The following is a 9,846-nucleotide window of genomic DNA, read 5'->3' as shown; positions in this document are numbered from 1 at the left end:
CTGCATCATTCTCCGCTGACACCGCTCATCCCTTCAGGGCGATTCTCTGGCTGCTGGAGCTGGACTCCAGCAGCTGACCATGTTGAGTTCATTCTAGCACAAGGACACTGGTATTGGTGAGCACCAGAGAAGAATCTGAATGGTTATAGCTGTGATCTGGAATTCTTGACCTCTGGAGAATTTCTATCTGGGCCAGCTTCCCAGATGGCACTAGTGGTAAAGAATCTGCCTGCCAATGCAGGAGATGGAAGAGATGCAAGTTCCATCCCTGTGTCAGGAAGATCCTCTGGAGGAGGAAATGGCAACCCACTCCAGTATTCTTGGTGGGGAAGTGCTACGGACAGAGGAGCAGGTGGGCTACTGTCCATGGGGTCACAAAGAGTGAGAAACAACTGAGCCCAGCATGGCTGGTGGCCAGAGACAAGGCTTGACCACTTAGAGCTTTGTGTAGCAGAGTTTTATTAACATGTAAAGGGAAGGAGAAAGCTTCTGTCACAGACATCAGAAGGGGACATAAAGAGTGCCCCCTTGTTAGTTTTTAGCAAAGCATTACATACTGGTTAGCAAGCATTTTGAGACAGAATTGGCACAAGGGGAGTCATCTCCAGCCATAAAACAATCGACATGAATCTTGAAGAAAGGCAGATTTCCAAGCAAATACATAGTTTCACTAACATAGCTTATTAAGAAAAACATTTTCATTTGGTTTGCTGAGCCATTAGCAGCTCAAGGTGAGAAAAACTCGAGTTCAGGAGGAACCGAGCGTCGTCACGGAGCTGCCTTTAATCCTGTGTAGAGAAGAGAAAAAAGTCCGCCACTTGCAGTTTTTTTCCCTCCTGCCATTTAGGGACCCTGGCCTCCCTACCTGACCATTAGCTTTTTCATCCCCCCCTTTTCTTTTAGAATATGGCGGCCAGGGAACAGGTGCGGCGATTCTGTTCTGCTTCCCCAGACCCTACATTGTTGAGGCAGCATATTCTCCTTACCCTCATATTGAGGGTCTCTGATTTAGGGGCCCCAAGGAATAGTCGGAGGAGGCTGTGGCACTTGTAGCCGCTTGAACAACCATTTGTAATTTAAAACCCTTCATGCGGATAGAAACACATCCAACTACACAGGTACAGATGCAGGGAGCAAACAGCAAAAGCAGAACAATCAGAATTATTACCATACCATAATATTACCATTATTAAGATAGTTTTCCACCATGGGGAGCTAGTTAGCGTTTCCCAAAGTGAGGCGACTGAGGCTTCAGGAGTATCCATAGCCTGAATCACCCTGTCATGTGTTTAGTAAAGTGAGTAACATCAGGGCTCATATCTGGTATATTGTACAACATTGAGTCTGAATAATGGCCCAAGTTCCTCCTTGTGTGGCTGTTAGAATATCTAAGGCCAATCTGTTTTGTAAAACCACCTTTCTAATTTGTATTTGTTCAGCATTAAGGGCTGAAATAGCTTTTTGAGAATCTTGTAAAGTCCGTTGAGTAAAGTTAGTCAGAGCATCAACTTGTAGCATGATGTCTGTAGTTTCCAGAAAGGGAACAAATATTGCAGCCAAATACTCATACCAGTGAAATAAAGACCTTTCCAACGAGTTCTAAGGTGTGGCAAATTAGCAGGCTTCCCTGGAAGCTCTGAAAATATGAAGCCACGAGTAAAAGCTAGACCTAGGGTGCATCTCCCTATCCAGCCAGGGGGAAGTCACACCCATTGGTAAGAGCCACATATTCAGTAGGTCCTGTTTGGAGCAAGCCAGCGTGGCTGAGGGATCCAGTCCCAATCAGTGCCTGGCCAGGCAAAAGGAGGACCTGAACTGGGACTGGAAAACACAGGAATGATTACATTGCATATTTCTTGAGACAAAAATCCCAATTGTTTCTAATCATTATAATAAGTTGTTGGCTAACTTCTGGGGTTGGCTCTATTCGTTTCCTGCATTTGGGAGCATTAGATAGTAGGCGTCCCTTTTTAGGAGTTAGCCATGTGACCTCATGCCATATTTGATAAACATCAGGTAGAAAACCACCAGAGCTAGACCCATTTGCCTTCTTATGTGCAGCAAAACAGTCATTAAAACAAGATAATGTATAATCAAAGTTAAAAGTCACATTCTGTCCATAGTTAAGGTACAAAGTGTTGCACCAGTCTGTCTTAGGATCGTTGAGATGTCATCAGATTAAGAAGAGGCATCACATATGAGTGCCATTGGCGAAGGTAGTTGCAGACTTGGAGAAAGTCCTTTCCCTGGGATGGAATGCCCACCACGGGAAGCTTTCAAATGACAAGGAGGGGAGCGCTCTGCAGACCCAGCAATTAGACCGATTCTGGAATGCAGCATAGGAGTGAGCCCAGAAAAGGAAGGTGTTATCTTGAAGGTCAAACCAAAGACTCAGGATTTTTGGAGTCAGCAGAAGCAAGCACACAAAAGTTATCAAGTTCATCTGAAAAGTAAAAAGCATAAAGACATGAAAATGGCATCGCTTAGTTTGGGTCAGGATGCCACCTTTTAACTCGAGTGTGGTGCACCCACGATTCAGTTCCTGGCACTCTGATAGCTGTGGGAGAAGAAAGAACAACCTCGTAAGGGCCTTTCCAGAGGCGCTCGAGAGCTTGTCCCCTAGATCCCAATGTCTTTATCAGGACCTCGGTTCCTGGCTCAAACAGTGGGTTGTTTGACTCAGAGGCTAGGTCAGGAGTCACCTCCCAGAGTTCCTGTAATGTCTGCTGAAAAGCTGAAAGTTGAGTTACATAGTTAATTCCAAGGCTTCAGGATCTATGACAATATCTGTGCGTAAAAATGGTCTGCCACAGAGAAAAAGCCTTTTGAGTCTCTGGAGACCAAACCAGCCAGTCTCTGGCGCCCGTGGTAAAGAACTCGCCTCCCAGTGCTAGAGACATAGGTAGGGGATGATTTAATAATTCTCTCGGGCCTACGGCCTTCATCCCTTCTGATATGATTAGGCCCAGATATTTAACAGATTGTTGACAAAGCTGAACCTTTTCCCTAACGTAGGAAGTCTTCTGAGGCTTGTGAGCAAGCTTCCTCTGTCTCAGCACAGAGCAGAATATCATCTACGTATTGTAGCACCACTGTCTCAGGGCTATTAAAGTTTTGTAGATCCTGTGACAAACTTTGCTGACATAAATGAGGGCTGTGATGAAACCCTTGAGGCAAAACTGTCCATGCTTCTTAACTAAGAAGCTAGGTGGGTAGGATCTTACAAGACAAATAAAAATTGGCTTTGCTCCACCAATGGTATAGAAATCAAAGCATCCTTCAAATCAATGACTGGAAAATATTTGGCTTGTTCAGGAATTTCAGACAGGGCCCCAGAGCCACAGACTTTGGGTCTGAGGTCTGCCCACCAGAGCCTGGGGCTAGCCCTGGGACCTGGGCCCTGGCTGTGACCACCAGTGGGCCAGCAGCAGCTTCAGGACCTCCAGGGCACTGCAGAGAGAGACGAAGGTGCGCAGCCTACCTAGGAGGTAGCAGCTGCCCTAGAGCCCCATGCTGGCCCTGTCCACCAACAGGCTGCCAGCAACTCCAGGATGCCCGAGTGCTGGAGCCGGAGCTCTGGGGACCCTGCTCCACGTGACAGCAGCCACTCCAGCCCTGGGTCTCCCAGGGCCACAGCCCCACCCACCAGGGGGCTGACACCAGATCCAGACCCCTCAGCTCTACAGAAGGGAACCCCAGGGCCCAGCTCAGTCCACCACTGGGGGGGCACCAGTCCTAGACTGCCCTGGGAGCGGGTCTTGCCCAGCAACAGGCAGATACCGGCCCCATGACCGCTGTAGTCTGGCAGCCAGCTGTGTCAGGACTCAGGGTGCCCACCAGCAGGGTGACACCAGCCTTGAGACACCCTGAGGTGCCGAGCCAGCCACTCTGAGATCGGCCCCACTTACCAGTGCACTGACACCAGCTCTGGGACACCTCGGACTCAAGAGCCAGCAGTGTCACAAACAGGCCCCCTAGGACCACCCCCATCAGCGGCTGGCGGCCTCTGCACAAGGCTGGGCGGGCAGGGGGCAGCAGTACTTACCCGACTGTGCAGTGGTCAGCCTGCCACAGAGGAAGGGCCCCCGCCACCCACGTAGGGGGCGCCCCTACGCCAGGGGGCTCTGGTGCTCAGAAGGGAGCGAGCTGCTGGGATGCACAGGCCGTCTCTTCCAAAAGCCTGTTTCCTGCAGAACCAGAAACATAACTGACCTAGAAAACACACAGAAATAAAAACAGTAGATCAGGCAGGACGAGGTGACGGAGGAATTTTTTCCAAACAAAGGGAAGACCCCAGAAGAAGTACATGAAGTGGAGATAAGCCGTCAGTGCAACAGAGTTCAAGATTAGGACCAGCAAAATGCTCAAAGAACTCGGGAAAGGAATGGATAAACAGAGAGGTGGGAGGTCTTTAATAAAGAGTTAGAAGATACAAAGAAGAACCAGACAGAGCTGAAAAATACAATAACAAATTAAAAATACACAAATAACAAATAACAATAACAATAACAAATAAAAAATACACTAGAAGGAATCAACAAGTGATCAGATGATACAGTGAAATGAAGCTGAGAACTAGGAAACAGTAGACAAAATCACTGAAGCTGGACAGGAAAAAAGAATTAAAAAAAATTGAGATAGTTGGAGAGATCTTTGGGACAACATCAAGTATACTAACACTCGTATTATATGTAGACTTCGTAGTATAAACCACACACACACACACACACACACACACACACACACCTCATGGTCAGATATTACAGGAACTGAACACGGGACCATGTGCTCTACCCACAGCTGACAAGCTCAGACCTGAAAGATTCATACATGCTCCCCATGGAGGACTGGGGATCAAAAAGAGGATCTCTCTGTACACTTTCTTTACAGTTTTCCTGAGTAGCGATTACAGAAGATCCAAACCACTTCCCTGTTATATTCACCCTTGAAGGTGGTACAAAAGTCGTAACACAAAAACCAGGTAAGGGATCGATCTAAACAGACAGGGTTTGAGACAGCCACATGCAGGTTCTGGTGTCACCGACGGCATGAAAGAACAGTAGTGTCTTTCCATCTTCGGATTAGGTCTTCCGGGTACAGCCAATGAGGATGGAACCGGGACAGGCCTAGGGGTTAGGACGACAGAGGCTTCTGCTCTAATCAACATAGACTAAGAACTGAGCAACTGATGGTGTCAAAACTAGAAGGGGGACAAAACGAAGATAATCCCTTTGAAACAGGCCATCCTGTGCTTCTCTTAGTCAAGCAGTGAAGGATGCCAGATGACAGAGTATAGATCATGACAAAGACCCTGCCTGTGTCTCCGGTGGAGCTGCAGCACCCCTGGAGGGTGGAAGAATACATTTTACACGCTACAGGCAAGAGTGATACATTAGGAAGAAGACAGATTTCCTCACAGTTCCTTGCAAGAAAAGGTATGACAAATCTAGACAGTGTATTAAAAAGCAGAGACATTACTTTGCTGACGAAGGTCAATCGCGTCAAAGCCATCGTTTTTTCCAGTGGTCATGTATGGACGTGAGAGTTGGACCATAAACAAGGCTGAGCACTGAAGAATTGATGCTTTTGAACTGTGGTGTTGGAGAAGACGCTTGAGAGTCCCTTGGACTGCAAGGAGATCCAACCAGTCCATCCTAAAGGAGATCAGTCCTGAATATTCATTGAAAGGACTGATGCTGAAGCTGAGGCTCCAATGCTTTGTCCACCTGATGCGAAGAGCCCACTCATTGGAAAAGACCCTGCTGCTGGGAAAGACTGACGGCAGGAGGAGAAGGGGGTGACAGAGGCTGAGATGGTTGGATGGCATCCTCAACTCATTCCAGCTTCTCCTCTGTATCTTCCAAAATGCAGGTGAACTTTCCTCACTGCAACCCCAAATCCCTTACCCACTGAAGGCTGCCCACAAGATCTCTGGGATCTTTCTTGTGTTACTCTGTAGGGTGCATGATGATGGCTGCCCTCCAAAGAGACCCCAGGGGAGAGCCCACATGGAGTGAGTACTGTGGGGGGCACCTTTAGATTCATTCCTTCAGGACCATGGCTCTCACCCCCCTGTACCCCCCTCCCACCCCCCTGCAGGGGATCATGGCCCCCTGCACCAGGAATGCCCCATGGGCTCAGTGCAGGACATGGTTCTGAAAACACCATGGGAGCACATCTCTCTCTGCCTGATCCTGCTGCCTTCATCCATCCACAGGCGACACTGTGAGTTAGTCAATTAAAACCAGGCATCCAAACCTCAGTCTCAGGGAACCTGAGCTAAGATGCTGTGGTACCCACACCATCCATAAACCCACGTGCAGATGCTCCAGATGGAAGAGCAGCATCTCTTGCCAACAGCTCCACACACCTCTCAGTGTCATAAGGGATGGGTGCACTGGGCTCACCTTAATGCCCCCACCTGCAGACCCCTCAAGGCTCCCCTTCTCCTCCCTCATTTCTCAGCGTCTCCTCCCTGCATGCATGAGCACATGGGGTTAAAAGGAACAGACACGAGTGGCTGCCCAGAGGACACTTGGGTGTTCAGTGTGAGGATCAACACGCTGGCCCTCCTGTGAAAACTTCCCATCCACCTGAGGCCATCACAGAGTCCAGTTTAAAGGCATCTGATGATGCAACAAAGATAACGTGTGCTACAACTAAGACTTGATGCAGGCAAATTAAATAAAGGCATCTGAGAACTGGCTGGGTTGAGTTCGGTGAGGAAGACAGTTACTCCAGCTCTGGTTTCTGTTCTCCCCACACACAGTTCACTGGAAGAGACTCTACCTACTCAAGGTGGTGGGGCAGAATGGGAAGAGACTGCAGTGAGGCTTAAAGTACTTGCCGTCAGACCTCAAAGATGGAGTTAGACTCTGAGAAAACCGAATGCTTATTCTTGCAACTCCCGACCTCTTGCTGAGTAAAGACAACAATTCCTCAAGTAAATAGCCCACTTTCTCCTTTCCTCTTCCTGATGCACACAGATTCCACCACACAAAGTGATTATTGGGAATAGTTGTGAAATACTGTTTAGATGAACTGCTTATTTTTCTCTTTGTTTCATGAAAGTTAACGTGTGGAAGTGTTTATCAGATTGCAAGTATGCTTCAACGGTTTTTAGAAGAAGCCATTTTTGAAAGGCAATAAAAACCTCTATTTGAAGTCATGGTAATAAGCATTATATTCACAGTCTCAACTGCACTGGAATTCTATTTTGTGAAGCATACATTTCATTTTTATTTTTAGACATACCGTTTGCCCAATTTATATATTGATATTTAATTTCCATTCCTTCCTCTTCAGTGAAAGACCTGCAAGATGTGTAAATCCAGAGGTTGTTTTCAGGTTTGTGTGGCATGAAAATGCACACAGGGAAATGAGACATATGCAAAGTGTGAGTTCGGCAACAATGGAGACAGAAGCTCTGCCCACTGCAACGTCCATGAGATATATGGATGATGAGAAATAATGAACCAGACACTCTCCTGGTGGCCCTGTGGTCAAGAATCCACCTTGCAATGCAGCGGACAAAGGTTCGATCCCTGGTCGGGAAACTAAGATCTCATGTGCTGCACCTAAGCCCGCACCATGCAACTACTGAAGCCCAGGCAAACTGCAGCACCTGTGCAACGTTCCATGTGACAGCAAAGATCCCGCCCGCAGCAACCAAGACCTGAAGGAGCCAAATAAATATATATATAAAGAGAGAGAGAGAACGAACTGAAGTCTCATAATGGCTAAGCAAGTCCGTCACTGGTGTTTTTGGAAACACGGCATGTCACTTTCACCTCACCTCCCCAGTCCCTCACCTTCTTGCCATTATTCCTACCATCATCTTTTCCTTCCAGAAACACCATGGAAATTGGAACTCATGGTCTCCCACACCTTGTGAGCCATGGAGAGTAGATCAGAGCTCTTTTCTGATTCAACATGGAGATGTCAGTTTATGCTCCTTTTATGGAGACATAATTCATACAAAATAAAATGCACACTTTTCATGTGTACTCTTTGCAGTGGGATTCATCACCATTAGCCATTATTCCCTACTCCACCCGCAGCCATTAGCAAACATTAAGCTACTTTCTGTTTCTATGGATGTGGCTGCTCTGGGCATTTCACATAAATTAAGTCACGCTATATGCAGTCTTAGTTCTCCCTTCTTTCACTTAGCACAGCCTTCCAGGGTCATCCACATTCTAACTTTTATGATGGCTGCATAAATTTTTATTCCTGAGTAGTAATATGTCATAAGTTAGGATATAACAGTTAAATTACTATTAAGTTACACTCTAACATTAAATTAAAATTGGAGGTGATCTTAGACTAGTTCCAAGCTTGCAGGCCTTTTTGTATCTCTCTCACTTTTAAGTAGGATGGAATGAATAGAGAACATTTCAAGATGAGATCTTTTATTACCCACCTTGATACTAGAATCAGAATATCTGTATTAAATTAGAGAAATATTTTAGTGTGTTTAGATTCACCCAGAGCAGAAAGGAAACAAATTGGTCAGTTAGAAACCACTAAGTGCTCCAATAATTTTCGCCTGTCACTGGACACACGTAGCCGAGTGGCCCTGTGTTTCATGGAAACTTACACTCTCAGGATAAAGAACAAAGTTCGATCCAGCCTTAACCCTGGACCTCAGAGCACTCCATCTACAGAGCCTAATGAAGGTACAAGCCCCAGGCTGTCCCTGCTCGGCTCTCTGCACCCTGCCCTGACTTCCCACTTGAGGCCTTGATGTTTGCCTTGCAGCTCCTCCAGGATGTGTGAGTAATAAACACTTCCAGTTCACTTTCCTTTGCAGTCTTCTGTTAGCTGTGACATAACGTCCAACACTGAGGACCTTGACTTAACAAATATTAGTGTAACAAAGTCACAACAGCGGTATTAGACACATCTAACAAACATACAAACATACGAAGAAGAACTAAAGAGCTTCTTGATGAAAGTGAAAGAGTGACAAAGTTGGCTTAAAACTCAACATTCATAAAACTAAGAACATGGCATCTGATCCCATCATATCATGGCAAACAGATGGGGAAACAATGGAAATGGTGACAAACTTTACATTTTTGGGCTCCAAAATCACTGCAGATGGTGACTGCAGCCATGAAATTAAAAGATGCTTGCTCCTTGGAAGAAAAGTTATGATCAACCTAGACAGCATATTAAAAAGTAGAGACATTACTTTGCCAACAAAGGCCCATCTAGTCAAAGCTTTGGTTTTTTTCCAGTAGTCATGTACGGATGTGAGAGCTGGAACTATAAAGAAAGCTGAAAGCTGAAGAATTGATGCTTTTGAATTGTGGTGTTGCAGAAGACTCTTGGGAGTCCCTTGGACTGCAAGAAGATCCAACCAGTCCATCCTAAAAGAAATCAGTCCTGAATAGTCATTGCAAGGACTGATGCTAAAGCTGAAACCCCAATACCTCGGCCACCTGATGCAAAGAACTGACTCAATGGAAAAGACCCTGATGCTGGGAATGACTGATGGAGGGAGGAGAAGGGGACAACAGAGGATGAGATGGTTGTATGGCATCACCAACTCAATGGACATGAGTTTGAATAAGCTCTGTGAGTTTGTGATGGACAGGGAGCCTGGTGTGCTGCAGTCCATGGAGTCGCAAAGAGTCAGACACGACTGAGCGACCAAACTGACTAACTGAACAAACATACAAAGAAGATTTAGCAGCAACTTGACATGATTTCTTTTAGATGAAAGGAAAGGAGGGAACACTTCCCAACTCAATTTATGAGGCCAGTATTACTGTGAGACAATACTAGACAAAGGTATCAAAAGAAAAGAAAAGATAAAGATAACTACCAACTAAATCCCAC

The 9,846-nt window shown here is 46.3% G+C and overlaps 1 long non-coding RNA gene across 1 annotated transcript; it reads right to left on the bottom strand.

Annotated features, from left to right (window-relative positions):
- Positions 1-442: 442 nt before the first annotated feature.
- On the bottom strand, positions 443-6,877 carry LOC145515189 (uncharacterized). Its single transcript, XR_014060732.1, has 2 exons — positions 4,046-6,877; positions 443-2,443 (listed from the first exon to the last, which is right to left on the bottom strand). It is a non-coding gene; the product is annotated as an uncharacterized LOC145515189 (long non-coding RNA).
- Positions 6,878-9,846: the final 2,969 nt, after the last annotated feature.

This window comes from Giraffa tippelskirchi, chromosome 7 (assembly GCF_054371585.1).
Source record: "Giraffa tippelskirchi isolate mGirTip1 chromosome 7, T2T-mGirTip1v1.2.pri, whole genome shotgun sequence".
In the NCBI taxonomy this organism is placed as follows: domain Eukaryota; kingdom Metazoa; phylum Chordata; class Mammalia; order Artiodactyla; family Giraffidae; genus Giraffa; species Giraffa tippelskirchi.
Note: the sequence above shows the minus strand (reverse complement) of the source record. Positions and strands in the feature narration are given on the sequence as shown.